Source organism: Macrobrachium nipponense, chromosome 32, assembly GCF_015104395.2.
Source record: "Macrobrachium nipponense isolate FS-2020 chromosome 32, ASM1510439v2, whole genome shotgun sequence".
NCBI classification, from domain to species: Eukaryota; Metazoa; Arthropoda; class Malacostraca; order Decapoda; family Palaemonidae; genus Macrobrachium; species Macrobrachium nipponense.
In genome coordinates this window covers 26,022,601-26,050,100 of record NC_061094.1, presented here as the reverse complement: position 1 = coordinate 26,050,100, position 27,500 = coordinate 26,022,601, and positions in this window count along the sequence as shown.

The following is a 27,500-nucleotide window of genomic DNA, read 5'->3' as shown; positions in this document are numbered from 1 at the left end:
TTATGGACTCAAAATTCTTGCAAACGACCGACGTTAGACAGATTGGCCTATAATTTCCCGCCTCTTCTATTGGACCTGGGGGCACATTTCCTAGGGTCCATCCTTCTGGTGCCTTTCTTTGTTCAGCACTTTTTCTGTAGAGTTTATATAGGTGAGGAACTATCTCCTCTTTTAGCTCTTTAATTTCTCTTGGATGAATCCCATCCGGGCCAGGAGATTTGAACTTATTGAGTTTGTCTATTTTCTTTTTAATGTTCTCTTCTGTATACATTATTTTGTCCAGCGGTTCTGGCCCTTCATATTTAATAGCAGGTTCCGGTACCGTGGTAGTGTCTTCAATTGTGAGAACACTCGTAAAAAAACTTATTCAATAACTGTTTTTTTCCAAGTCTGAGTTCACCAGGTTACCTCTATTGTCCATTAGGGGACCTATGCTATTTTTTTATTGGTTTCCAACTATTAATATGAGCAAAGAATTCTTTTGGGGTTTCCTTACAAACTGACGCAACTCTATCCTCATTTATCTTTGCATTTCTTACTAATTTGTCCCCCAATCTACACAGTTCTTAATGCCTGCTTGCTTCCATTGGTGTTGGGTGTGGGCTCACTGATTTGTGCAATCTGTCTCTTTCTCTTATCTTTAATTTCTCTGTTGAACCACTTTGGCTGAGGGTTGCCACTTGTTAGCATTTGCCTTAATGGTATACATCTAGAGCGTTTTTCTGTGTATTCCTCATGAAAGGTTTCCAAATACTTATTTATGCCCGTGTTCTCGTCGTACTCTAAGATTTTAACGTACTCCTTTAGCTGTATTAGGTCTTGTCGACGGTAGTCTAATCTCATTAATATCTTCTCGTTTTTATGTTAAACATTAATTTGAAATGAAATAATCTTATGGTCAAGTCAACCCATTTGCGGAGGAATTCATTTTTTACAAAATCTAAAAGCCTCTTTCCATCTAAGTTTGATGCGGAGGTCATCGTGTCTCAGTGTACTGATGCATTGAAATCTCCCATTATTACCCATCATTATGCAGAGTTTGTTGTTTATCTCTTGTCCTAGTAGTGCATACAGCTCCTCATCGGACATTTGTGATTGGTGGGGGAGGTCTGTACACTAACATTAGAGTTATCTTCCTTCCTAGGCTGTTTATATTGATGCCAATCACTTCTTGCATGGTTGTAATTTTACACTCTATTGGACTGAGTTGGTCCCTAACATATAACATAACGCCTCCACCTTTTTAATTGGGTATCTTTTTTTAACAAATTATATCCAGCTTTCTGGTACTCTCCTACGAAGTCTCTTGTTGCCTCTTGTATCCATGTTTCTCTAATACCTATTATGTCTAATTCCTCACTTGCTACCAATGCTTTGAAGAGATCTACTTTGTTCCGAACTGATTGTGCATTAAACTGCGCCATTCTGACGGACTTTTCTATCTTCTCTTTTGTCCTCGGTGGCTTTATTAGTTTCCCTTACTGTCACCGTTGCCTGCAGTGCTATTACTAAGCAGCTTCTGGGAGCTTTCCGATTTATTCCCTTGAAAGTACAGTTCATTGAGGTGCTTCATGAAGTTTTCGTTGCGAAGGTTTCCTATTAGTTTTGCTCCTTCCAAATTCAAGCGAGTTCTATATCTTCAATAGAGTTTTTTATTCCCTGTAAATCTGTCCCAAAAATTTACAAACCTAACACCCTTTTCTTGGCATATTAGTTACAGTCTGTCATTGAATCCAATTGCCTTGCTAAGGGAGTAATGGCTTACATTGGTTCTGGACAAAAGTCCTATAAGAATGCCGTTATCAGTTTTCTCTCGGATGTTCTCTACAATTTTAGTAAGGTTGGCTACAAGACCTTCTGTCTGGCCAGTTCCTTCGTCTTTTAGAAACAAGTCACTTTCTCCTCCCTGCACTATGACTGTACTTTTTCTATTATTTACCGTGATTCTTTTTACTGCCTCGGCTATCTTCTTTGCTCCTGCACCTGGGTAAGCATGAACTTTTCTCTTACTTCTGTTTTTGGCCACAATACCTAAGCCCTGCTCTTTTACTAGCGAGTCTCCGATTAAGATTGTTTCCTCTTCTGCTTCTGAGAGCACAGCAAATCTTTTCACTGCGTTGATTCCTATTGGGAAACAATTGTTTTCTGGCTGCTATCACTCTTCTACCAACAGCTCTCTTGAGTTCATCGTTTTTACCATTGTACGCTTCTTTCTTTGTACCTAGTCTAGTCCTTGTTTCAGTTTCATTTCTGGTTCAGGTCTTAAGCAATTGTTTTCTAATCTCCACTATACTCTTTCCTGTTTTTCTCTCTTAAGGTTTGTAACTTCTCTTCGTAGGTCTCCAATTTCCTTTTCCATCCTGTTTTCTATCCTTTTGCCTTCGAGTTTGTCCTTTGTCAACTCCTTTAGTTTCTTTGGTAATTCTTCTGCTCCCCTCAGTTTAGCTATCTCCTGTTCTTGTTGACAGGAGAAACACACACTGCGACCACCTAGCTTTGATGCGCATGCCTCTTTATAGTCTTTGAGAGAGAGAGAGAGAGAGAGAGAGAGAGAGAGAGAGAGAGAGAGAGAGATTTAGACGGTTGATATTCAGCAATTCATCTCCTCAGGGTTGATATTGCAAACTCACTCACCTTGCTGCAAAAGGACGATTAGAATGTACAAATGATAAACTCAAATAGCCGTTGTTTCACCAAGTTGCAACCAATATCCATCTCATATGGATAATTCACAGAGAGAGAGAGAGAGAGATGAAAGGAGAGATGAGTGGAGAGAGGAGAGAGAGAGAGAGAGAGAGAGAGAGAGAGAGAGAGAGAGAGAGAGAGAGAGAGAGAGAGAGTCAATATTTGTTTGTGGCTTAATTCTTGTGGACACAACGACAACCTGTTGAGGAAATGAAGGCATTTTGCGCCCAATATCAGACGAGCTATTTTGAGAATCGTCTACGATCGTGCTTGTTCTCACATCTAATTATTTGAATTCTTTGTGCTCACTTGATTAACCTAATTAACCATTTAGGTTTTAAAAGACCCTGGCGATGGGGAAAACACAGAAAAAAGAATACGGTCACCATTATATACAATGAAGTTCATTTTCAAATTAAAATCGCCTCATACTAGAGATCTATTGAAACTCAGACCAACGATAGGGAAACGATTCCTCAGAAAGAGTAACGGCAAAAAATTGATCGCGACTTCAACGTGAAGTTTAAAAAAGAAGAAGAAGAAGAATAAGAAGAAGAAGAATACTTTGTGATCGATAGCTCATCTTTTTCCAAAAGTAAGCGACCGAAAGGTATTCGGGAGAGAGGCATGGAGGGCATGAACGATTAATTAATATTGTCTGGAACAAACGATCCCCGTGTCATAAGCACAGCGAGAGAGAATGGACGCATTAGTCTTCGTTAGGGCGACCGGCTCCACACTGACTCCTCCCTTTATTGACAAGCGAGAGAGAGGCCTTGCCTCCATCTCAAGGGCAAATTCATAAATCAATATGTCATTGCACTCCCAGAATTACAGTTATTGTCGCCAAAATATACCAGTGACGGTTGTGGTTTTCGAATAGATTTTGCTTGACTTGACCGAGAGATAAATTACGAAGTTTTAAGTCACTTTTATTCCCAAGCGAGTCGCCATACCTTTGCTGACCTAAGTCAATGCAATAAAATAAGTAAATATATATATATATATATATATATAATATATCTATATATATATATATATATATATATATAACATATATAATAAAACCATATTAATATTTATAGACAAAGAAACGAAAGAAATCTTTTCTGAAATTCGTAGCAAGTGTTAGTTATAATACGTGAATAACTGCAGAACATTAAGTTTAAGAATTAGTCTCTTCAATAAACAAGCTCTCTCTCTCTCTCTCTCTCTCTCTCTCTCTCTCTAATCATAAGTGAGTATACGGATTTTTCATGTTTTACGATATTTCGAAAATTTTACTGACACGAGGTAAATTCCTTTTCTGCTTTATATTTTTAGTCGAAACTAGCGTAAATTTGTTGCTAAATATATCTTTATCTGACTTTACATGTAAGTTGAAAACAATATAACACTAGATCACTTAACACTGACTGACGCTGAAACATTAAAGACAAGTAACTCCATGACTGTGAATTTACAAAGATAAAAATTATACAACTTATTTTCAACCCCACAATATCGTTACAGGATTTGATTTAGAATTAAGTACGCAGTTAGTGATATATATTCACTCGAGTTCATTAAAAGATGAAATATTTACATTTGATAAAATGTGTCCATTTTCTTAAACAGAGCACCCTCACCCCCAGAAACCGAAGTAAATAAATATCTGCTTACGAGACAACAGACCCCTCCTTTCTGTTGATATTGTAACATTACCACCGTTTTTTTCATTTGGTGGCCTTCAAGGCTCCTCCTCCTCCTCCTCCTCCACCTCCTCCCCCCACCACATATTTGCTTTTATTCCCACGATGGTAACAGGACAATTATTTGTTTATAAAATAAAATTTGCTTGTTTATAAAATAAAATTGAATGGTCTTAACTGAAGCGGATGCTATTGGTGATATTGTCAAAATTAATAGACTTTGAACATCTTCATTTTTCTGGATGTTAGAAATCGCAAAACCTACAGCCCAAAGACTATAGAAAATTATGAAGGATGGCTCTTGATGTTGCCAGAATGATCTAGCTTTAGACATCCAGGATACTGCATCTTTTGAAGTTTTATTTATCAAAACATTCATGGTGCTGCAATTCTACAGCTATCGATAAATGCACAGTTAACGCTATGGATCATTTTGGATCCAACCAGGGTCACCTCAGACGCGTTATTTACGTCGAGTTTTGACATCATTTTTACTTTTTTCCTTAATAATGAATAATATATTATGAGTATTATTATTTAAAACGATGGGAAATGGCATTGTAACAAGAACAGTAACTTACAATAAAACTACTAAGGAAAATACTGCAATCATAGTTCTACATCTGTGGCAGACGGAGCCAAGGCAGGCCTGGTGACCGAAGAGGTTATTGCTAAGTTTTGACGACTGATTGTTAAACTGGAATATAGAAAAATCTGGTACCCCTAACACTTCATAAATCTGTTTCAAAGTGTGGTCGCGTGAATACTAACCACAAAACGCGAAATTCACAGTGATATCTCATTCCTTAAACTACCCACTGACACTAAGGGCTCTTATACATGATACTTGGCCAAGTATGGTTTCGAAGCAAGGTACCGAAGCAGCGCTCGGAAAGTGCTCGCATAGACAAACGCCGAACCACCTGTACACTTCCCGGCCAGCTACGAGTGAGCTGAAAATTTGCTGCTTCAATACCATACCTCGACACTGATCGCCAAAACCATACTTGTTGGATGAGAGCCCTAAGGCACTCAAATACAACGTACGTACAGGAGGCCAAAATGAAAAGTCCCTCTCGATCGATCAAGTTTGCGGGCGAAGTTTGTATCCTAGTGAAAATGAAAGGCAAAATACAAAATATTAGTATTATCATCATATTGTGTTTACTAGTTCAGCTTTACTTTTGTATTTCAGTTAAAATAATTTTCGAAATGAGAACAAATTGATAAATGGTATCGAAAATGTTGACGAGTATTAAAGACTAACCTGGCTGTGCATCATCTGTTATTTTTTAACCTCAAATATTTTTCACCGATTCACATGAAAGAATGACTACCTGGGAGTCAGGTAATTAAACAACAGCGTGGCATTCTTATAAGTATCTTTAGTGGATGGGTTTTCTAAATAACTAATTAGGTAGTGCAGGCCCCTTTCCTATACAAACCAAATTGCACCTAACCTCTCTCTCTTAAAGATATTTATGATTAAAATTCTAAAATTTTGACCTTACTGACCTAATTCCATATAAATCTTACCAGATGAAAAGAGCCTTGAACATCCTTCAGTAACCAACTCGGTATCGTATTAAGTCATCCATACAGCGAAGTCTTGGATGGCAAAATGACTGTCCGAACAGCTCTTAAGGAAGCGATATTTTACCGTAAATATTGAAAAATACCCTCGCAAACCAGAACATTCTTTGCTTGCCTGAATGATAACATACTGTCAAAGTTCTTTAGAGTTTTGTAATTAATCCTTCCTCTTCAATGTACATACGATTTCTTTATTGCGATTTGCATTAACGAAAACGTATTTCAAGTGTTGGAAACAATGTGCGGACAAGGTAATGGAAGAAGAAAAAAGAAACAATGAACTTCAATAAGAACTGAAAAAGGAAGGAAGCGATTGATAATTGTCATATAATGTTATGCCTGGCCTTGTGAGGTCAAACTGGTTAAACTACAACATTGAAGAATGAATATTACATCGTTCGAAAAATATGCCACAAAATACAATTTTGAGCGCCACCCATCGATCGCTTTTAGCATATTTCAGCAAAATCCAAAGATTAATTCTGCATGCTAACCTGCTGAACGACACAGACAGACAGACGGATACATTGAAACAAAAACGGCCTTTCTGACCGAGGTAATTGACTTGGGACTTAGGATACGTGAAAAAATAAGTCTTTATTTACTTGGTACGTTAGCCGTGTCGCTTCAAAGGGAACTACTCAATATTCAGATAAAATGAGATGATAAAAGGTTTTCAAATCCATTCGTCTTCCACTTTCACTTCACCTTTCTTCTTAGGGACATTTAAATGTAGTGGAGCTTAATCGAAAAAATATCTAAAACCTTCCAACGATCGGATAGGTCGTTCCGAAAGCTAAGTTACGTTGGAATAGCTATAGTAGATTCACATCAACCGTGCATCCGAGATCTAAGCCAGTCCCTTACGACGCTCCGGATTGGCTGTTGATAAGCCAGTCACAGGGCTGGAAACTCTCAGTCTCTCTCGAGAGAGTTCACATGGGTAGGATCTATGTTCCTCATCGGAAACTCTCAGTCTCTCTCGAAAGAGTTCACATGGGTAGGATGTATGTTCCACCTCTCCCGAGGGGTGCTTTTGAAAGGAGAGATGGAACATAGATCCTACCCTTGTGGACTCTCGAGAGAGAGACTGAGAGTTTCCAGCCCAGTGAATGGCTTATCAAAAACCAATCAGGAGCGTCGTAAGGGACTGGCCTGGATCTCGGATGCACGGTTGATGTGAATCTACTATAGTTTGTACCGGTCTGCCCGAGTTACCAATAAGCCTGCGTATTTCGAATTTCAAATACTTGTTTCATTGCAATAAACTGCGAGAACCTTTTGAAAAACGCAAGCAAAATACGAGTGGTCGGTAGCCTAATGAGAGCGCCAATAACTATTCATCAGCATAATATAGATTTACATCACGCGCGCAATTGGGGCATTAAATTTCCGGATGGCATATTGGTCGGACAGACTTTCAATTTCAAGTGAATTCCGACCTGATACTACAGTTCTACGTTTTCTGTGCGCTAAAAGGGGACGACAAATTGAACGCATGAATTCAAAGATATTCTACACACAGTAAACAAAAAAGCACACAGGTCTGAATAACAGAGAATGGATCACGGGTTTCTGTATCAGCAGGGCGCTAACGAGTTCATTGTTCACAAAACACTTTTTGTATATTGAAACTTAGCTGGATCTCGCCCCACGAGGGCCTTGTGTTGCCCTAACAAGATAGGCCTTACCTTACCTTACAGACCTTACAGTTCGTTCGGGTTGCCCCAGGTCCCTCAGTGTGAGGCGCCTCTAATGTCTACCAGAGAGTGCTAGTACATCTTCCGGTATATTTTGCATCTTCCAATCTTGGATGGTCTGGGATGCAGTTAGATATTTGTCGAGCTTATTCTTAAACACATCTACGCTCACTCCTGATATAATTTCCTTCAGATGAGGATGAGGCTGGCAACGCATTGAATAGACGGGCTGCATTATCGATGCTGGTGCGTTTAGTGGATTAATGTTCTGTGTGCTTTCCTTATTTTTCCTGGTATAGTTTTGGGCACTATTAATCTACCTCTGCTTGCTCTTTCTGATATTTTTAGTTCCATGTATTTTATTTCTGGTTATTCACTTCTATCTGTTTCCATGCCTGAATTATCATGTAGCGTTCTCTTCTCCTTTCTAGACTATATAATTTTAAGGATTGTAGTCTTTCCCAGTAGTCTAGGTCCTTAACTTCTTCTATTCTAGCTGTAAGGACCTTTGTACACTCTCTATTTGTGCAATATCCTTTTGATAGTGTGGGTACCATATCATATTGCCAATATTCAAGTGGACTACAAAACATATGTTTTATAAAGCATAATCATGTGTTCAGGCTTTCTTGTTTTTGAAGTGCCGTAACAACATCCCATTTTGCTTTACATTTTGCCAACAGAATGGCTATTTTGATCATTGCATAACATGTTCCTATTCATCATCACACCAAGGTCTTTAACTGCTTCCTTATTTGTGATTGTCTCATTATTAGGTCCCCTATATGCATATAGCTTTCCTTCTCTGTCTCCATAATTTATTGATTCAAATTTATCAGAGTTAAATACCATCCTATTTCACCTCTGCCCAATCATATACTTTGTTAAGGTCTCTTTGTAGAGCGTTCCTATCTTCATCACAAGTAATTTCTCTACTTATTCTTGTGTCATCAGCGAAACTACTCACTACCGAATCCTTAACATTACTGTCTATGTCTTCAATCATAATAACAAACAATATTGCAGCTAGCACCGTACCTTGTGGCACACCGGATATTACCTTGGTTTCATCCGATTTCTCATCGTTTGCAATAACTATCTGTTTTCTGTTGTGTAAAAATTCTTTTAACCATCTTCCTACTTTATCTACGATATTGTGTTTTCTAATTTTCTTTGCTAATATATTATGGTCTACTTGTCAAAAGCTTGCAAAGTCTACAGATAAACCACATCTGTTTCATTTCCGCTTTTCATATTTTTGAATATGTTCTCACGGTGGACTAACAGTTGGGTTTGTGTACTTTTTCCGGGTACGAAACCGTGTTGTCCTATATTAAACAATTATTTTTTATTAAATGTTTCATAATATTTTTCTTCATTACCCTTTCATACACTTTCATAATATGTGATGTTAGACTCACAGGCCTATAATTACTTGCCTCTAGTCTTGATCCACTTTTGAAAGTAGGGGTGATATATGCTAATTTGTGCTCATCATAAATCTTGCCTGTATCTACACTTTGTCTTAATAATATTGCAAGTGGCTTTGCGATAGAATGAACTACTTTCTTTAACAAAATAGCAGGGACTCCATCCGGCCCTGCAGCAGCTCCATTTTTAATTTCATTAATTGCCTGCACAATATCAGCTTCATTAATTTCTATGTCAGCTAAATATTCACTATTTTCGTCCCTTACTTCTATATCATTCATTATCTTCATTATCTATTCTAGGGGTGAATTCTCTCTTATATCGTTCTGCCAGTATGTTTGCAAATTTCCTTTTTTTCATTCGTTAATCTCCCTTCAATTCTCAGAGGGCCTATTTCTATTCTTCTTTTATTCATCTTCTTCGCATATGAGTATAATAGTTTGGGTTTTGCTTGATATTTAATAGGTTTTTTCTTCCAAGTCCCGTTTTTCATTTTCTTTTGATTGTATAATCTTTTGTTCTGCATTTTCTATCTTACTTTTTAGTTCTATAACTTTCCACGCATTTTTTTTCATTTGCAAGACCTTTTTTCCACTTTCTGATTTCTGGAACAAAATCCTTCTGTCTCTTGGTATGCATGAATGATGTTTACTTTTCTTCTTCGGTATATATTTATCCACTATTTTCTCAATATTTTATATAATATCTCCGTATTTACCCTTATGTCCATCACTTACGAAATGTTATCCCAATCTTTGTTTAATTCTTCATTAATTTCTGACCATTTTATATTTTTACTGTAGAAGTTGTATTTTCTATCCTTCCCACTTTTTCATTTCTTGCTTATCTCTATTTCACTTGCTTTGCAATGAACTGTTAATTCTATGACATTATGATCTGAAATACTCGCATTATAAACTATTATTTCTTTAACATAATTCATCTCGTTCACAAATACTAGGTCTAAAGTATTTTCCTTTCTTGTTGGCAGGTGATTTATTTGTTGAATGTTGTATTCTAGTAGCATATCTAATAGCTTTTCAAATTGCCTCTTATCTTCTGCACTACTATTACTCTCTTTTTTATATGTATAAGTACAACCACAGTCTCCTATTCGTTCTTTTCCCATTCTACGAAGGAAAGTTGAAGTCACCAGATAGGAGAATCGTCCAGTCCTTTTGATTTCTACATATATCATCCAATTTTTCAATTATTAAGTCAAACTCTTTAGTATTAGGAGGTCTATATATTACTATGTTCATCAATTTTTCAGATTCAAATTCTACCGCTATTAGTTCACATTCTGAGTTACTATATTTCTCATATATTTTGTTTTTCCTTGTTTTTTGTCTTTTCCCATATATTGCGGTTCCCCCTTGATTCCTATTTTTTCTATCTGATCTATAAGTTTGGAACCCTTTTATTTGATCATCATTCCCAGTCTCTTGGGAATACCAGGTTTCACTTATATTCATTATATCTATTTTCTTTTCATTTTGGGTTAGTTCTTCTAAGTACTCTATTTTTCTTTTTTAGTTACTCGTAACTAAACCCTGCGCATTCATCACTATGATGGTTTGCGTGTTTCTCCTTCATTTAATATTGGTAGTAATAAGGATTTTCCCATGTCTCTTTCCTGTTCTGGTATGTTGTTCTTTTTTTCATTTCCAGAAAATTCTGACATTAAAAAATCCAACTTTTCCATAATATTTGATCTTCCTTCATCATAATTATTCATTTTGTGTCTGAATCTGCAATTTTCTCCGTTTCTGCAATATCCTCTTGCATAATAAATACAGTTATATCTCTTGAGTAGAATTTCGGAGCTGATGCTTTGAAATTTTTTGCTGACACCCCTGCATATCTCATTGGTGGTTTGCTTTTCTCTTTTACCTGATATTCTTGATTTCTCTCTTTATTTGTTTCTTTCTTATTTTGGATTTTATTACTTGGTTGGTTATTTATTTGATTATGATTCATGGCTACAGGGTGCATATATTTGCATTTTTTGTCGAACTACATCCTTTCCTTCTTTAGGTTTTTACATATTTTTGGATGCAGATCTCTGCAATCATCCCCATAGCCATCTAAGTATGCACATTTACCATATATTTCATAGTTTGGCATACCTTAGGATTGATCTCTCTCTCTCTCTCTCTCTCTCTCTCTGTGTCAGAATTTAATTCTCCACCCACTGAAGCACATGAAGCTCTTCCGTTTCACACTTGTATGATTCTTACCGAGAATATATATTTGTTTCGAGCACCTCAGGAATAAAGTACAAATATTCATTAGAAAATAAGGATACCCGCTTTGGATGGTAATAAATGAGTACATTTGGATTTTATTGTGTACGTATAAATATACACAATTAACAATTTCCGGGGCCATGAAAAATAAGCATACATTACATTTATATATATTTTATTTATTTATAATATATATATATATATATATATATATATATATATTATATATAATATATATATATATATATATACACATTTATAACTGAATCACGAATATATAAATGAATATATAAATAAAGGCAAATGCCAAGAGGGAAAGTAAAGCACCCACTCCGTTGTTTCGCTTCCGTTACGTGGCATTTGCCTTATAGTGTGTGTACATATATATATATATAAAATATACACACACACACCTACATACATGTTTATATACGTACATCACCCAAGACGCCTCATAAATGTGACCCACTGGCTGCAAGAAGGCATAAATCCAAAGGGAGGGGACTGAAGAGGCATCATTTATAATTCCTTTTGTGCCGCTCTCGAATCCGACAAACATTATCGGAGGCCCTAACAAGGAATTGGAACCATTTCCATTTTGTGGTGCGGACCGCAGAGAGGCTCTGAACGCGCCATCTGTATTCCCGAAGCAATAGATAAGATCTCGGGGGTGTCTGGGGTTCCGCGTCGAAGGGCGGGAGAGGGCGTATGTCACACCCACTGACGATGGCACAGACAAAAGGAGAGACTCATCCATTAACTTTCACTTCATACACGCCCATCATGTCTCTCCCTTTTCCATGATATTCAAATGAATGTATCTACGCCATCGACTCATCAATAACCCTCTCGTTTCAAGCGTCTCTCGCCATAAATTTGAGCGCCCCGAAATTTATTTTTGTCCTGATATCCAGAAACAAGCGGGTACTGAACATCAGAATGATAATCCAGTCCCCAGATTTTCGAGAAACGAAGACCACTTCGTCGTGATATTTCGAGACGGGATAGTACCATTACATCATCTGGAAACAGCTCCGAATATTAGCGCCCTTTAATATTGTTCTTGAAGGATATGCCTACTTCATTCCACCGTTCATAAGGAAATATGCTTCTGTCAGCATGTACACTGGTATTTTATGCCTACAGGGAAATGGAAAAGCAATTAATATATGGATTTCATTACTGTATGTGCGTCTGGAGAGCTGTCCAAGTTTCCTGGCACTTGATCGCTATATGAAAACAAACCATAAGAAGTGTTCAATCCTTGGTTGATAGTCAACCCAAGAGAAATACGAAATTCTAGATATAGTAATGTATTTATAAGCACATTGCTATACTACAAGTTAAACTTAATCAACGAGCTTTAGCAAAATATTCTTACCAGTTAAAATACGAAGAAAAAAGGAGAAACTACTGACGAACTTGAGAATAGAATACAAAATAGAAATTAGGCCAAAGGCAAAGCGCTGGGACCTATGAGGTCATTCAGTGCTCAAACGGAAATTGAGTGTAAAAAGGTTTGAAAGGTGTAACAGGAGGAAAGCCTCGCAGATACACTATAAATCAATTGTTAGGAGAAGGTGGACAGTGAGATAGAAGATAAGATGAAAGGAGGTACAGTAAAAGGAATGAAAGGGGTTGTGGCCAGGCGCCGATTGGACGCTGCAAAGAACCTTAAGTAATGCCTACAATGAACCACATGAGGTGCACTAACGGCACTATCCCCCTACTGGGTTGAAAGACTGACAACGACATTTTATGAGACAACTGCTCCCAGTTCCGGTGCTTACTGAAGATTTCCACCTAAACTTTCATGTCTGCTGCTTTGGTTCCAAACAAAATCGTTTTTAAAGACCGAGACAAACAAACCGCTATGATGAAAGCATAGCTGGGTTGCATTATCCATCAGCTATAATGATGACGTCAGGTTATGTGGTAATATATATATACCAGTTTTATCTTCAAATATAAAATGGTATTGTAGGAACAATAAGCCGTTTTATTAAGAAATAATATATAAATGAGACAAAAATTTCGTTAAAGGAAAGAGATAAGAGAACAGAGGAAGAAGGACACTCCCATGATAAGTATCACGGACATATTTAAAGCCTGTTCTCGAAACAAGTTACTACCGTAACTCATATTCAATGCATCTGGTAGCAATGAGTTGAGTTAGAGTTGAATAAAGAATTGAGGCCAAAGGCCACGCACTGGGACCTATGAGGTCATTCAGCGCTGAAATGAAAAATGGCAGTGAAAGGTGTAACAGGAAGAAAATCTCGCAGTTGCACTATGAATCAAGTGCTAGGAGAGGGTGAAAAGTAAGATGAAGAAAGAGAATATGAAAAGAGGTACAGTAAAAGGAACGAAAGTTGTTGCAGCTAGGGGCCGAAGGCACGCAGCAAATAACCTTAAGTAATGCCTACAGTGAACCTCATGAGGTCCACTGACGGCACTACCCCATTACGGGGTCTGGTAGTAATGAGAATCCGTGATTACATTATATAACAGAACGTGATATCGAGATGCTTTAGGCTCATAGCTGGGTATTTTAGAGTAATATCTGAATTTAGCAGAGTGTCAGATTTTGTAAATGTTTTAGTGGAACTGGATACATTCATTCATTTATTACCGCGTATACTAATGTTGAATGCATTATTCATGCAGCAACTTATTTCTAACCACCTATATATCCCTTTTAACCAAATATCCTGAATATTATTGTGCATCATCAAGAGGGATCGAGTTTAAATTTGACGGATTTCCTTCCAATGCTTACACACAAGATAATATAAATATATATATATATATATATGTGTGTGTGTGTGTGTGTGTGTGTGTGTGTGTGTGTGTGTGTGTGTGTGTGTGTGTGTGTGTGTGTGTGTTTTAATGCTATCTTCAAGTATTAAGACACTAGTTAAATTCAAATATCAGTGTTCATTTCCATTTTTTAAATATATAAAATTACTGATATCTTAAGTTTTTCATGTAGAGCTGGAAAATTAGAAACGTTTAAATACCTTCAATACTTTCATTTCCCGGCTCCTTATGTTCACTTAGAACTGTTAACTAAAACATCAACATTTTCTTGCCCTTTAGGTTAAGATGAAAAAAGCAAAACTCTAAAATACATTCATTAAAGGAATAAAGAGGTGTAAGAATTATAATTAGTTAACATGCTCTGAACAAGCAAGATACACGAAGTTGAATTTAGCAACAAAAGCTCACGGTTTCAATTAGATTTTTTATACTTTTTTTATTTAGGACAAGAGAAAGGCAGGTGGAATCCAATCTGCATAAGAAGGGAATTTGGCTTCCAAAATCTTATGCAAATGCTCCAGCAAGAGATCGGTTGTGGCGTTACAAATACTACTATTATTATCACATTTAGAAGATGAACTCTATTAATATGGAACAAGCCCACAGGGAACATTGACTTAAAATTCAAGCTGCCTAAGGATATGGTGTTCATTAGGAAGAAATGCAGAAAGAAGAGAGTTCATTTCTTAATAAAAAACAAACCAATAAATTAAAAACATACTGCAATGTAAGGAAAATAGTATAGTAAAAGATATTATAGTATAGTACATTTGCGTCATTATTTGGTACAAATTCATAAATTTAGCAGAAAATTCGCCGAAACAATTTAATGCTTATATGGTGATAACATAACGCAAGTTTAATGATTGTGGATAAAAGATATGCAGACTTTACATGCTTAAACATAGACAAAAAATACATGGGTCAATCCCAGTTTGACACAGGATTGCAATATTAAGAAGCGTATTAAAATAAAAACAGAAGACATGTCCAACTTGCAAAATAAAAGAAAAAAAAATGTATACAAAAACCAATAAAATAAGGTACAGGTCCAGCTTGGTTCCTAGCAAAATTCAAGTAGCAATAAAAAATACTTGTATAATTAAAAGGGGCTTAAAAGGGACAGTTCAGTACTACTTAAAATATCTACTGTTGCGCAAGTAACAGTTTTTTGTAATTTCTATTAACATTTAAGAAGAAGAAAAGATGAAAAAGAAGAAACCTTAGGATTCTAGTAACTTGTAATTCTAAAGAATGACAACAACAGTATATGTAAAGTCCAGTCATACAGGATTAGCAACGGGTGGTACGAGTCTCCCCAGAAAATACGAAGCTCTAAGGAAACCAGCAAGCAAAAACCTTAGGTCATGAAGACGATCAAGACCACAAAATCTTAATAGTTTAGTGTGCTTACACGTACTTCAATAAAAAACTCTCTAAGGAATGTTGATGCATTTTTGCAGGCTTGAATTCCCTGTAACATTTGCTATATCAGCTGACCAAGAAACTGGGATTATCCTTGGAAAAATTGAAATTCTTTGGCGAGTAACTTATTATATATGATATTGAAACAAACTGGCCATAGAATCAGGCGACGCCAGCAAGACTGGTATGACAACATAAGGTCAAAGCATAGCCCAAACAAAACATCTCTGGTTCCAACATTTATAACAAGGTCTAGACGCCTGATTTATAAAACTGATCTTCTGCGTTGTCTTTTTGACAGATGTCATTCAGAAAAAAAATTTCATAAATTTAATGAAAAATAATTTTTTAAAACTGTATTTACCTACCCAAATGTCTGATAATCCATCAAATATTAAACTATAATGCCATGCCAGTCAATTTGTGTGCGAACTGCAAATACATGACTTAACAGTTTCCACAAAACTACTTCGTAAACTTGTCTTGAAACATGATTTTCATTTACTCAGGGAGTAAGCCTACAAACTAGTTCGTTGTCGTTCCTGCTGTTCTTGTTCTTGTTGGGGGGGGGGGGGGTGGTTTGTTAGGAAAGCCATATGGAAGAGCCTAAAAAGGTCTGAAAAAGGTGTTTTGCGTTGCGCTAAAGATGCAAGAATTTTAAGATAACTTATTAGAGTGAGAATGTAAAAATCAAACATCGTGTATGTTAAACGGTACAGAACAATTACTTTATAAAATATAACGTATTTATATTAATTTTCGTTGGTGAAACAACACTCGATTTGACTGTAGATTTTAGCACGCGCCTCGACTAAGCTGGAGGTCGGATCACACCTTGTCTGCTTTATCTCCAACACCCAGTCAACTTTAAAAGGATAATATACTTACATTGGAAACAATACAAGACACACGATCACATATTTGTTTGAGAAATGAACGCAGATTTGAGTTGTGATTAAATGTGCAGTATGAGAAAAAAAACATTACACGACAGATAGACATCGACAGGCATCTATTGTCATCAAGCATTTCTTATTCACGAGACCATCTCGTCATGCTATCCAGACCCATCGATCATCTTATGTTACCTTTTTGTTGTCGTTGTTGTTCGAGTTCCTTTCCCAGCATACTTTCCTCACTATCGTTTACGAAACACCGCATTTCAATTTTTCTTATATTATGCTCATCATCCAACTAGCCCATCTTCCAACCTTTCGGCCTTCCGTCACACCATAAAAATGATTTATGCTCCTCCTCATCAATGATTCCTTCCAGCTAAAGAAGGCACACAACTATAGACATTTAACAAAAAACAGTAAAAATGTTTTACTTGTTATTGCCGTCATCAAAATGCACCCTTTAGTAATTCTAAATCAACTTTAAAACATCTATTTCACCGAAAATTAAATTTTTGTATCCCTAAAATATAGTTCTTAATGTCATCAGCTTTTAACAGGTGTATGTAACTAAAGGAAAACGTATTTTATTGCTGTGGAAAGGCGATTTAATGCAACATGTATACTATAATAATCCATAGAATTTCCTTTAAAAAAATCAAAATGCACCTTTTAGTAATTCTGCTTACACGTTAAAAAAAATCTATTTCACCGAAAATATATTTTTTTATCTCTAAAATATAGTTCTTATTGTTATCAGCTTTCAACAGGTAAATGTAACCAAAGGAAAACGTATTTTAATGCTGTGGAATGCGATTTAATTTAAGATGTGTACTATAAACCACAGAATTTCCTATACTATAAAACACAGAATTTCCTTAAAAAAAAAAAAAAAAAAAAATCTTCCCATCACAGGGTAGGTACCCGGCAGTCTCCATATCATCATCTGCTGCCAGATTCTCCCCAGTCATGACTGATGGGGCACTTAAAAAGAACAGCATTCCTCTCGAGGACGCAATCTCCTCCCGAGGAGGAAAAAGGCCATCCTATCTCATTATTTGGTCTTTGTTCCATAATGGACGTCACTTGTCATGGCTGCCGAGACATCGGCTTGTATGAGGCGAGCTTCGTCTAAAGCTTAGAGATGAATGTTTAATGTCAAGAAAAGGTTATTAGAGTCAATGAACAGTGTTCAGCGGCTGTTCGCGTGAGTCTCCTGTGGTTAAAATGATACACTTTGCTTATCGCACCGATGAATCGTATAGTGGTGGGATAAAAATAAATTAATAACACTGTTCTTCGACCCCAGAGGAAAAAGAAGACAATGCTCACTCCCGCATCCACATTTTAAACTGCTGGATCGTGAATAAACCCCCCGTGTAGACACTTCCAAAATACTAACTGCTTCATACATCTACACAAAGGGCTCGTATGCAACTCGTTAAGCTCCCTAGGCACACCCCAATCTTTCATGCGCTTAACAATTCTGCATACTAATACCTTTCCGTTCCCATTCACATTCCAATCCACTATAGAACAATCTCTGGATCGTCCTCGCATCCCCCAACTCATACATTCTTATTGAACAAAATAATAATCTCCATTCTTTACACAAGACTAAAACACTCTTACAACTAATCTTTTCCCAACGTTTACAATACTAATTATTCTCACCATTTCATTTCTTCTTGGCCCACATATACTACCCAAACATTCTAAACGGATTTAACGTTTTTTTCCTTCTCTTGTATTATTCAAAATCCACACCTCACTTCCTTAAAGGTGGGTTGGCTTAACAAAGGCCCCATCATTTCAACCCTAACTTTCATTGACATTCACTCTCTCTTCCACATCTTTTATAACACAATCTGCAACCTTACTTAACTCATCCGGTAACTCGTCTTTTCCATTATTCTGCCATCAACCGTTACATTTATTCCTAAATATCTATATGTGACCCAACAGCTTCACTTCTTCTACCATATCAACAATCATAGCCCAATCTCTTTTTTTTCTCATCTTTCCTCAAAACTCATGATTTACAAATGACTTATTTTAATACATGGATAAACGCACGCACAGAAAAAAAACTATCAATCATTCTAAAAGTCGAGAGCAAAGGCACGAATTTTATACATGAGAAAATAAAGGTATAAGCCGTGAAGGAAAGATAAACAACGGAGTTTCTACAAGATCTTTCGACTCAACGTCCTTTACTTAGCAGACAAACTGACATAAATGAGAAACTGAGAGTACAAGGAAGGGTCGTATAAATGACAGACAGGGATTATAAGGAGATTAGTACCTAGAATCCACCACACCTGGAGAATGAGTAACCTTTCCAAACAAGCATAAACATGGGTACAATCTAAGAACAAAAAGATTAATTCCAACTGCTCAGACACAGGGACAAGACAATTAATGGATTATACAGGACGGCAGCTGACCACAGATCTTTGGCAAACAAAAACTTATTCACAAAACATATTAAACATACATATACAAAGAAAATATCTATAAGGCAACTAATTTGTATTTAAGTCTGTGATTATATCTTTGAGGTCATTCTTAAACATATTACAAATACAAGGGTCTAAATAAAATAGGCCACGACTAATATTAAAATTACAACGGGAAGTAAGTTGTATAATGGCCGATTCTAAAAGACTTCGTGATAATACATCTTTTGATCTTGCAATTACTTAACTACCAATCCAATTTATCCGGTGGTTGTTTTCCCTTAAAGGAATGAATATTGCATTACATGTTTGCCCAGTTTTGACAGAATATTTATGCCGTTTTAATCTTACTTCTAAGCCCTTGCTCGAGGGGCAGTCCATACATGGAATTTTATATATGTTGTTGCTTTCCCTGGGGTCATTTTATATTAACATTCCTTTTAGTGTGTTATTATAGGAAAAAACAAGGTTGACCTTAAAGGATTTTAACAATAATTTAATGGTTTCAAATCCGTTAAAATAAGGCAAACTGAGAATGTTCTTAGAATTTTCTTTCTCCGTGTTAAACTATAAAACTTTTTGTGGTCTTTATTATAGCAAATATCTAATATATGTGAAGGATAACATAAATATTTCCCTATTTTTCTTATGTATTAAATTTCTTGATCCAAATATTGGGGACAAAGCCTTGTCTTAACTTTCTGAAAACCGGACTGCCATACATAGATAGCCTTCAGCAGATGAGCTTCAGTTTCACTTTTGAGTGTGTGCTCTTCTATTTTTTTTCTCGAGATGCAAATGCAAATGTTTCTCTTTTCTTCTTCTTTATCTAATTACACCCATGTTCTTTTGTTTGTTTGTATGGGGCTTTTACGTTGCATGGAACCAGTGGCTCTTCAGCAACGGGACCTACGGCTTTATGAGACTTCCGAGCCACTTCTGTCACCAGAAATACACATCTCTCACACCTCAGTGGAATGCCAGAGAATCGAACTCGCGGCCACCGAGGTGTCAGGCAAAGACCATTCCAACCACGCCACTGAGGTGATTTCATGTCCTTTTACCATGCTCATATGATATGTTATCCACATACTGGTCACCAAGTGGTCATTGAACTTGTTCGTTCAGCTAGCATTACGAGTAATAAACTACAATGATTTTAAATGCAGAGATATAATGCATGAAACATCAAGGTGCATTCTCAGTACCCAAGCCAACCAATTCCACACCCTGCTGATCGTAATACTGAAAGAGTTGATTCAGAGTACAAATATTCCTCAAAGTGTTCGCAAAAACCGAAATTATGAGGATTGGATTCTTACGAAGAAAATATCCCGATGTCACGAATGCAATCACTGGTTGTGTGTTTACACTTCTACAGTACTTTTTAATCAGTAACTCTAGGTTGTTTCATACCGCAGTTACATAAGTCTACAAGGTTTCACTACTTATCGCAGCGCCCGCAGCAAATTTTATATTTTCCAAGCAAGCAGTTTCTCCTAAAATGGGGTAGCTCCAGAGAGAGGAAAAACCAACAAGGCAACTGCTACATCATCTATTGTTAACTGGATCGTAGCTGAACCACCTATGCAGTATATCTTGGACAACATTAGCAGTTACATACACCTACACAGGGCACATCAGTATCAGCAGCGCATCAAACCAACGCAATCTTGAATTCAAGATGGCGATGATCAAACGCCCCTACACATTCAGTACCATTCACTCCAATCTAGCATGTATGCTCCCATTTCCTGGATATTACGGCGCTTCCTTTCCCATACCTTTCACTTCAAGTATCCGACCTATTCTATGTCTCCCATACTTCATTCCCTTATAACCTCGATCGAGCCAATCTTAACACAAACTTTGATCTAAGGGAACCAAAGGTCGTCTTGCCAACAGGCTGCAAGCAATATAAAAACCCGGCTACTCTCCTTGACCCTATACAAGTAGTTCGACAATAGATCTTCAACACGCGTCCTTACCAAACAGCGGTCTACTGACTTCATAGACACACAATATATATATTATATAAATATATTTATATATATATATATATATTATATATATATATATATATATATATACATATATATTATATATACATATATATATACATATATATATACATATATACATAATAATATATATATTTTTTTTCTCACTTTTTTTTTTGAACGCGGCGCCGTATTCGTACATAAGTGGCTTGACAGGATGATATCTGTCCAGCACAGAAATAACACAATTGCTGAGATATCATCATATTCTTACCAGTTCCTTAAATATCAGGAAATACATGATGATATTTCTGGTCACCAACAAAGATAGTAACGTATCAAATATTACCAGTTACGTAACGAATGCAGCAATGTTAAAATAGCTATAAGAAGGAACTATATGTAACTGCTTGGAATGTTTCTTCACACCTGCTCACGTAACCTACACAATGTTACCAATACTACAGAAAGATTTTTCCAGGTGGCACCTAAAAAAAAAAAAAAACGTGTTTATAGAGCATTTCCATAACAAAATCAGGCCTTGAAGTAAACAAAACAAAATACCAGCCACTTATAACGTCGGTCTCTTTCATCGAAGGGCAGAAACCAGGGATTTTTACAGTTCAGTGTTTATAGATCAATACTACTCCAGCGGACAGTTCTCGTGAACATGTTCACACAAAAGAAAGACAGAAAGGGGACGCCCCGAAATTATGCGATCGAGTTCATTCGGAAGTCTGTCCATGAAACAGGTTGAAAGAAAAAGCAAAATGACATCATGAATGGAAATCGAGTTTACTAGACTGTTGTATGCAAAAAAAAACAAACACACACACACACACACACACACACACACACACACACACACATGGAGAAGTTACAGAACTCCATACCAGAAAATGAGCTTTCGGGTAATAATGTCTGTAGAACTCTTACTATTTTAACACACGACATGAGTACGGGTTTTGACCAGGTCACGTTAAATAATTCGGTGGAAGGCAATATGTTAAGAAGATCCCAATAAATCTCGCTTTAGAAATTAAAATATAGTTGACAAATAAAATTAAGACAATGCACATTCAACCTACCTAAAATTATGTAAAAAAAAAAAGTTACATAAGACTCCAAGCAATATGTGCAGTAAAAAAAAAAAAAAAAAAAAAAAAAAAAAAAAAAAAAAAAAAGTTACTATCTTACTTAAATTTGCCACTTTTTTTTTTTTTTAAGTGACCCTATAATCCATACTGATACGCCTGCCAGCTTGAACACACAAATTAACCAGCATATGTATACCATTTGTTCCCTTGGAATTTTTAGATATAAGACTTAGCTTTAATATGTTCTTGCCCCGAATATGGCTAAATGTAAGGCCCATCACTGTAACGTTTCGCTGCGAAAATGTTCACCTTATATGCCGACTTTAATTGCCTTGAAACCGCAAAAAATGGCACAACGAATTTCAAATTACGTTTCCAAATAGCTCGTCTTAGGACTCGTCTACAATTTTTACCACTTTCATTTAATCTTATATGTGAGTTAACAACAGCTCTTAAGTTATTTTGAAACAAAACACCAAACAGAAAGAGATATCCAATGTCTGAAAGTATCCTCGCCCCTTAATTCTGCAACATTCGTTGATCGCCATCCCCGAGCGACGGGATTTTCGAAAAAATTAACATCTCTTCGGTACATTATTCGGTTCATTCTCCCGTTCATGACTGATTTATAAACCCTCTCTCAACGGACAGACAAGACTGGCAAGATCATTAATATGACGCAATGCTTCCACGAAGTATACCAAATTCATTAAATAGTATAGAACCCTCGACCAACTAACTGCACTGTCTCAAGGGAAATATGAAGTTTGTTTCTTTGTATGGCGTTTTTACTTTGCACAAGATCATTAATATGACGCAATGCTTCCACGAAGTCTACCAAATTAATTAAATAGTATAGAAGCATCGATCAACTAACAGCATTTTCTCAAGGGAAATATGAAGTTTGTATGTTTGTTTGTTTGTATGGTGTTTTTACGTTGCATGGAACCAGTGGTTATTCAGCAACGGGACCAAAGGTTTTACATGACTTCCAAACCACGTCGAGAGTGAACTTCTATCACCAGAAATACACATCTCTCATCCCTCAATGGGATGGCCGAGAATCGAACTCGCGGCCACCGAGGTGGCAGGCAAAGACCATAACAACCACGCCACTGAGGCGCTAGAAATAGGAAGTGGATGCATCAGACGTCCATCAGGAACGACTTCATCACGCTATCGACTGAAGTAATTTGGAAAAATTCGGGGAAAACAACTGAGCGACTGAATCAAGTATTCAAGAGTCTATTCATATGCACAACAGCCAATCAGGAGGGATGGACGAACGAAAAGGTCACCAGTTTCTTGTAGGAAGGAGGAATGATTCTGAACACACTTCTATCTATTCATTGTTATCATTCGCGTTCGAGACTGTACCGTGCCTTCCACTTTTAGAATATCAAAATCAGTTTACGGAAAACTTGAATACTCAAAACCCATAATAAAAAAATTAGATTTAGATATTACAAACGGATAAGCATACATACTTTGAGTAGGTCCGCAGAAACATAACGCGCGCGCGCGCAAGCACACATATAATATAATATATATATATATATATATATATATAAATATGTGTATGCATATATATATATATATGTATGCATATATATATGTGTATATATATGTATGTATGTATGTATGTATGTGTGTATATATGTGTATATATATATATATATATATATATATATATATATATATATATATATATATGTCATTTTCCCCCAACTTGATCAGTTGGACCCTGCAGCATTCCTAAACAACTGAATCTTAAAATAAGATATACGCTAAGAAAACGAATGATAGCGTACAGGTCGTTGTGTTGATTATTGAATACCTACAAATTCTAGTTCTGACGATCGATATGCTGTTCCGGGTCGTTTTGGTTATTCGGTGGTTAACCCATGTCTGTGCAAGAAAAACAGAGGTACGATAAAATACGAAGATCTGACTACTGAAGACAGTAATTCCCATAACACTATGTGAACTAAGTAAAATCTACGCAGAAAGACGAAAATTAATTCACTTACGGCTACTAAATCAGGCGTCACACAAAAATACGAAAGGAAAATGAAAAATAGATAACATTAATAAGTCACTAAACGCATAACTGCGACGTGGACATGAAAACATACATTGGTGGGGGGAGAAATGTAAACAGAAAACGGTGCATAACGTCACTCAAATACCCAATATTGTGGGGAGCCAAAGTACAAGGCAAATCCACGGCTCCTAAACATCGGTTGTATAATCTTAAACAAATTTGCAACCGCTAAATATGACACCTTTTACGATCGATCTCCTGCAAGGGCGAAAAACAAAAACACCTCAGACAAATCACAAGTAATGACGAGCGTCTATAAGTACTTAGAAACGGCTACAAGACAGAGGTCTCCTAGATGCTCTATTCCTATCCTTTCATCTAGTCCTGTTACCGAATTACTCTGGTGTTTTTTTCTTTGCATACATACGTTGCTCTCAACTAGTTTCGGAATGTTGAAGTAAACTTCACAAATTATTAACATAATGAAAGCAAGATCATACGAAATCGATTTCCTACCACCTATTACAAAATAAGCAAATGAATGTAGTGTGTGTGTGTGTGTGTGTGTGTGTGTGTGTGTGTGTGTGTGTGTATTTGTATGCGGGTTTGTGTACAAAGAAAATAAAGAGAGAGAGAGAGAGAGAGAGAGAGAGAGAGAGAGAGAGAGAGAGAATTTTTCAAGAAAAACGCTATAAAGTAAACCAAACGTTTCCTCAAGACGTCTGATTCCTGGAGGCATTCCAAAGAAGAGTGTAACTTTAAAAAGGGACAACAGAAAGAAAGACTCTCCATAAAATGTTCCAAACGACCCTAACAAGCATCGACATTGCTTTTAAGGATTTTCGCTTTCGAATACACACAACAAAACGAAGTCTACTTTGCACATTTCAAGTTTCTAAAAATACAACGTCAAATCTATTCTCTTGTCGCTAAGCACACAAGGCAAAAATGCAACCGGTTTGTTTCCCACAGAAAAAAGTTGTTGCCATCTGAACAACTAAATATATATGAATGTAATCTCACACATCGATACAGATATTTGCGAGAAGAAGAAGAAAAAGACATCACTATACTGAAGGCATGTGGTAAAATCAGACTTCACTTTAATGGATATAAAAATTTAGGTACTAAATGTATTAACATGGTTTTACTTAATATATATATACATTAGATATATATATATGTATACATGGTTTTACTTAAATTATATATACATATATATATATCTATATCTTATATATAATATATATATATTATTTCTATATATGTGTGTGTGTGTGTGTGTGTGTGTGTGTGTGTGTGTGTAAATGAATCACGAAAATTTGGAACGTGATGAATATATATATATATATATAAATAAAGGTAGAAGCCACGAAGGAAAGTGAAACAACGGAAGCGCGCTACGAGATCTTTCGACACGAGGTTCTTTACTCAGCAAATTGACCTCGAGTCGAAAGATCTCGGAGCGCACTCCATTGTTTCCCTTTCCTTCGTGGCTTCTACCTCTATTTTATATACATATATATACATTATACACACACATATATTATATATTTATTAATATTATATAATATATATATATATATAGATATATATTAAATATACTATATCTATAAATGAGAAATATCTGATTGGGTTAAGTCGTGACCTGTTTCGACTAGTCAGTCATTGACGGAGGACTTGTACACATAGTGTTGGAAATCACAAACAGATATGCTAAGGACAATACGGACAATGTACAAACCACTGGACACTAGAAATCAGCATATACAGTAGCAAGATTTTACACGAAGCTCTACTTATCTTGAGTCACTCTTTCTGCCTGCTCTCTCTCTCTCTCGTGTGTGTGTGTAATATATATATATATATATTATATATTATATATTTTATATATATATATATTATATATATATATATCTATATATATATATATATATATAATACTATATATATATATATATATATATATAGATTATATATATATATATATATATACGTATATATATATATATATATATATATTATATATATATATATCATATATATTATATATATATATATATATGTTTGATTTTCAATCAGGAAAAAATAAAAAAAAGTGATTATTATACGAACAAAGTTACAGCCAAGAAGGAAAACTGAAATACACCGGAGGCGCTAAGTAGTTTCGCCTTATTACTAAGTTATGGTCGCAGCAACTTGCTGTAACAATGTCTTGGTAATAAGACGAAAGTAGTACTTAGCATCTCCAGTATTTCAATCTTCCTTCGTGGCTAATATGTGTGTGTGTGTGTGTGTGTGTGTGTGTGTGTGTGTGTGTGTTAAAAAATTTGGGAAATATGCCTGCTTTGTGTGGATGAGTGGTGATCAACAAGTACTGTTGCTCTACTCTTTGCAATCTTTTTTTTTTATTTTTCTTTCCATTTTCCATATGGCACGGTGAAACTTCCCAGCGTTGTGGGAAACCATACTTGTGTAGAGTAACAATTCTAACGGCACATTCTGCTATAAACATCCAGTTTGCAATGATTATTTTCCCAAAAGAGAAAACAGTTCACGTGATCTTAATCATAGGAAGCATTTACCCATCGAGGCGAACCAAATAAAAGGTCACCTCAACCTTCGCCTTTACTTTTAAACGTCAACTCTTTCCATAAACCATCGTTCTTATCCCTCTGCAGCTGAAAAGTCAAGTCCTCACACCATTATCTATTCCTTTCATCACTCACTTCAAGTGACAAACAAGATAACGCACACCCTATTTTCTTCCCAGCAGGTGATCACCAAGAGGAGCCCATACAAGAAGACAGCCACCTGATCGATTCATGTGCCAGGGACCAAGTAACCTTCTTCAGTTTAATGATGACAGGGCAGTCAAGTCACTCCTTCATGACCCGGTCCAGCCAATAAGGACAAGAAGGGCATCCCAAGAACCGCTCTGACAAATAAAAACGATCCTCGTAACGACAAACACAGACAATACAATACGCAATACCGTCTTGGTTTTAAGAGCAAGGAGAGGCCACTCTTCCTAGGGTATTATCTCTGCCAACGCCGTCTTAAGTCTTGCAGATTTCCTATGTCGTATACAATTCTGTCGCGACCCAGAGGGAGAAAAACTCCGTCAGATAATATACCAGACCTAAAGGCAAATTGGTGCAGGACACTTTCTATGGTTCGCAAATGATCGCTAACGGACTTGTAAAGGAATTTAGTTGGGTAAAAATTGTCATGGCTTGGGGATTGAATTCGCATGTGTTTACGCCCCAGGTTTTTTCAGCTGCCTAAATAGCGATTATACTAGAAATCTCCTGAAGAATAGTGATTTTTTTTAAAGAATAATCTAATTTAGTTGGAATACTTAAAAGAAAATACTTAACACCGTATCATCATTGTTATTTTATATTCAT